The sequence below is a fragment of the Microtus ochrogaster genome, chromosome 10 (assembly GCF_000317375.1).
Source record: "Microtus ochrogaster isolate Prairie Vole_2 chromosome 10, MicOch1.0, whole genome shotgun sequence".
NCBI classification, from domain to species: Eukaryota; Metazoa; Chordata; class Mammalia; order Rodentia; family Cricetidae; genus Microtus; species Microtus ochrogaster.
Window position 1 is genome coordinate 21,274,180 of NC_022016.1, and position 4,870 is coordinate 21,279,049.

A 4,870-nucleotide genomic window follows, 5' to 3' on the forward strand; every position below is an offset into this window, starting at 1 on the left:
TGGCCTTCAGGCATACACACAGACAGAATATTGTATATATAATAAATAAATATTAAAAAAAAAAGAAGAAACAGGAACCAGACACAAGGGTTCAGTAGCGGGCATAGAAAGAAGGAAGACAGAAGACAGAGAAGGTGGAATTCTTGGGTCTAGGAATTGAGATCTTGAAGGCAAAGAAGAAAAGAAGACATATGGGCTTTTTTTCCAGGGTGTTTAAGCTTTATGAACAGGCAGAAGAAAAGTTTGGGCAACTCACGATAAGCCGAAAAAGTAACATTTTAGATATTTTGATGTCTATACTGCCAGCCCAGACTGGCATTGTGGCACAAGTCTGTAATTGCAACAGCTGGGAAACTAAGACAGGGTGGTCATCAGGCCATCATAGGCTGTGCAGTGAGACCCTGCCTACAAAAAAAAAGAAAACAGACCTAAGAACCACCACTACTGCAAAAGACTGCCAGACACTAAAGCAGAACTGTTGGGTAAGAGTAAAAAATTCAAACTCAGATATAAATAATCAAATCTCAGTACCTAGGGTTGACTTGGGCAGCAGAGTATGCTTAGCAGGGACCAACTGAAGGCTGAGGGCAATGCCAGTGCAATGGTGAGAGCTGAGAGGTGCTGGGGAGAAATTCGAGGAGGCTTAGCAAAGCCAAGGGGTCTGGGATCTGGTAATGAGGTCATTACTGAGGTGGTTATCTGCTCTGAGAGAGTGCTGGGGTGACTCTAATTGTCTCTCAAAAGGATTGGTAGAAAGAGGAGAAAGGGATGAAATGACAAGGGCGAACCACAGGGAAGTGGGTCGGAGCAGCCTTTAACCAAACAAGAGACAACAGAAAACGCAGCTGTAACCACCAGAGAAAAACAGAAACTCTCTAAGGATTCTGAGGTGATCAGGTTTATTATATAATCACTATGATTTTCATTACCTTTGTTAAAGCCTCCTGCATTTTTGTTCTAACTTGCTGTTACTTTACCTTCCCACATTAGACTTGAAATTCTCCACAAATTACTTCCATGTACTCAAGGTTGTTAACAGTTCTTTTCTCTGATCCCCATTGCACTTGTACTTTATGCCATGTATTTCTTTTTGTAAGATTTACTTGTTTATTATTATGAATACAGTATTCTGCCTGCAGGCCAGAAGAAGGCACCAGAACTCATTATAGATGGTTGTGAGTCACCATGTGGTTCTGGGAATTGAACTCAGGATTTTTGGGAGAGCAGAAAGTGCCCTTAACCTCTGGGCCATCTCTCCTGCCCCCATACCATGTATTTCTATCACTTAACTCCATGCTGCGTACATGCACTCTATTCTATAAATGCAAAAAACCAAGTAAATTAAGTTTGCAAGGCTTCAAGTCACCCAATTTTCCTTAAAAAAAATGCATATTGTAAAAATACATTTAACATTTATCCCTGCAATGTAATACTCCCTTCTTTAATGATACAAAGACAAGACACGACAAATTGATGTGTGGCTCATTTTTTGTAACCCCATTGCTCCAGAGGATGAGGCAGGGGGATCCAGAATTTGGGACCTGATTGGGCTACAAACACTCCAAGCCAAAACAAGAAAACCAAACAGAACAAAAAACAAAAAAAAAAACCAACCCCCTTAACAAAAACCTTTCAAAAATAAAACTAAACCATACACATTTTTTTTTTTTTTTAAAAAAGCTCTAATGTTATTTATCATAGTTCTCCATTTGATTCCTAAGCAGAGTGGTCTACTTTTGTTTCCTTCAGGTGTTTTTTTTTTGAAGCAGTTATCTTTTCTGGCTAAAGTTTTAAGAAGCAAGGAAGACCTTTTAAAAACTGATTGGCTGACCTCAAACCAATTAAAGTTTCTCAGTAGCGCAAGAATCAGTTTTAATCTATTCACTTTTAGGACTGTTGGATTTTCAAAACAAGAGCAGGTGAGGACGACCCCAACACCTGGTTCAGGCTGATTACGACCAACCCGGGACAAGTTTAGCATAAAAGGCTCATTTTGTATGAACACTTGTGGAGGTAGAGGTGGTAAGGATAAAAACCTTTCATCAAAATCCCGCCAATTTGCATTGTTCTTTGGGGAATAGGCTTTCAAAAAGCCAAGGAACAAAAGAGGATTTGCTTTCCCAATCCCCTGAAGCTGCTACAGGGAGAACCAAAGCTCTTTATAAATTGTGGGAGAGGAGGGGGAGGGGCTGATATCTAGCAGGGATGGAGCACACGGGAAGGCTTCGAGGCCTTATTTGCCAATGAATCCGGTTCCACAATATTTATAATCAAAGACGCTCAACAACATCACAGCATCGACCTACATTTTTCCCACCCAAGCCGAGATACAAAGGGGGTGGGAAGAAAAGACAGATTTTGTGCGAGCCGAGGGCGCTGGGGAGAGCTCGCCACCTGTGCCGAAGCCAGGGCAGACTCCCTGGGGACCCCGGCGTCCGCCCGGTCCCAGTGGGGTTCCCAGACCCTGAAAGAGCTCGAAAGCCAGGTTACAGATTAGGAACGGGTTGGTATCCTTTGGCAGGCAAGGAAAAGGAATTAGAAGATGGAAATTTGCACGTTAGTCTGTTCGGGCAGTTGTGAGACAAGGAGAAGGCATAGCAAACGAAGGGCCATAGCGCGTACTGGGCGAAACGCGCGCCCGAGCCTCTTGTGCGGTCTGCGCACGCGCAGGGTCGTCCGCCCCGCGCGGGAGCGCGCGCGGTTTCGCGGGCCGGCCCCTGCTGCGCGAGCCCGCGTTCTCTTGCGTCTCCCGGAGCTGCGACTCCGGGCGGCCGGACGCCGGGGACGCGGTGACAAGGGGCGGGCCTGCCGGGGCGGGGCCAGGGAGGCGGAGAAAGTCGCCGCGGCCCGGAGCCCAGTCGCGTGTTCCCGGCCCCCGGAAGTGGCCGTTGTAAACTTCACCTCGCAGACTTTCTCCATCCCGGTCCTAGAGTCCATCGGCTTCCCCTCAGTGGTCACTCCTCCTCCTGTGGGCTGCCAGGCCTTCCCCCCTAGACCTGAAGCGGCCCGGGGCTTCGTGGGTGTGCAGGCTGGACCACGCGAGCCCGAGGTAACCGCGGGCTGTGCCTGGGGCCGGGAGGTGCTGAGAGGAGCCTGGGCTCGCAGGGAGGACCGGCCTTGGGGGATGCTCGCTGGTGCGGACACGCCTCCCGCTCAGCGCCGACGCTCTCCGCCCATCCGGAGGCAGATAGATGAGCATCCTCCGCGCTACCCGGAGGACCGATGGGGACCAGAGTCCTCGGAGCTTCTTAGGATTAGTACCTAAGAATCACAACTTATTTCGCGTCCTACCTCCTTTTCTTTTAGATGCTAGCCACACTTTGATAACCAGTGAGTTGTGTCAGATTGCTTTCTGCAACTTCTGCTTATCCACCAGGATGCTAAGAAAAGTCAGCTGTGAGTTTTCAGAGCTGAAATTTGTGTAGAAGTGCCTTAAAAAAATGTTTAAGCCTTACGATATTCATCTCAGGCAAATATATAACTTATTAAAGTCTATATCAAACACGTTCTAAGGCTTTCCACAGCGATGCTTTACTCTTCTCATAATGTTGGAGAAAAGAAGTTACCGTTTTGTTGTTTGCATTTAACAGTGCTTAGTAACGACCAAACTTTGGGAGAGCCGGAAATGAACGTGCTTTCCAGAGAACGGGAGAGGAATGAAGCCAGTGCAACCTGATAGTAGGAAAAGTGAAGGCAGTTGTAGCCTGGAGCTTTCTGTGTCAGTCCTGGCTCAGCCTTTTATTAACTGTCTTAAATCACCTAACCGCTTGGACCTTAGGGTCTTTATGTCGGATAAGCAGAAGGGGCTTTGTCTCAGGTTCCATGAATTTTTTTGTTGATCTATTTCAGTCCTTTTTGTCTTCGTCTTGCTCTGTGGAAAGACTCACATATCTCCTTTAGTTCTTTTCTTTTTTTTCACGTGTGGGGTGGAAGGTGGGTGAGACTGAACAAGAAGCATAGGTATTAAATGTTCTGCTCCTGAGCTGTGCACCAGCTCTTAAGTTCCTCCTTACTAAGTAAAGTAACTGCTAACACTCCCTACACAGGTGTTGTGATGAATGGACACAGAACTGCAGAAATCATACACACACACACACCAACAACCTGGACTTAGTGTGAGGGAATATAAGCCATTTACTCTCGACTTGAAAAGGACTGAATGATTTGAGAACACATTGTTGGATCAAGGGGAAAAAGTACTATTTGGTAAGACACCCAAATGAGGAAGAGAGTGAGATAGTGTCGTGAACACAGGTGCTAAGTTCATTTTCTCTTTAAGCAAGAGAGAGAAGGGTGGAGGGGCTGGCTTTGCTGTTGGATGGAAGCTGGTGGCTGTTGTTGCGATAGTGTTCATCAGTTTGAAGGTGGAGGAAGGGGAGATTAGGCTGGGTGCTCAGGGAGGCAGAGACTCTTCTAGATGCACTAATACAACTTGGAGGCTGTGGGGCTGTTTGCTTTGTAGAGTGTCGTTGAAGTCATCTAGACGTGAGAATGGATTTTAATTCTTTGGTGAATATCTTTATACAAATTACTCAACCTCTGGGAAACTCAGTTTTCTCGTTTGTGAGATGTGCAGATAGTCTCAAGAGTTTCAGGAGAATGAGATCAAGTGTGCTTAGCTGTATATGTGGCACCTAGGAAGTGTTGCATTAGGGTGTGACTCTTCAGCCCCTCCTCTGGTCTCTGCAGACTGGTGAGAGGTGAGCACACTGTGAAAGGACAACTGAAGGATTTACATGTTGGTAGGAAACTTGTGCCAGAAATGGTTCTTAACATCTAAAGGAGACTCTTCTTCCCTTTGGGATGGCCAGAGACTTGATCCCTTGGGTTTGACTGCTCATTTACCTATTTGAAAATGAATTCTTTTTTT

General features: G+C 46.2%; 1 protein-coding gene across 1 annotated transcript in view; it reads left to right on the forward strand.

Annotated features, from left to right (window-relative positions):
* The first annotated feature begins 2,851 nt into the window (after positions 1-2,851).
* Ccdc171 (coiled-coil domain containing 171) overlaps positions 2,852-4,870 on the forward strand; it is a 351,463-nt gene continuing 349,444 nt past the window's right edge. The window contains exon 1 of the mRNA XM_005352686.2: positions 2,852-3,049. The gene's annotated coding sequence lies outside the window, so the exon portion shown is untranslated. The remainder of the gene's footprint in view (positions 3,050-4,870) is intronic.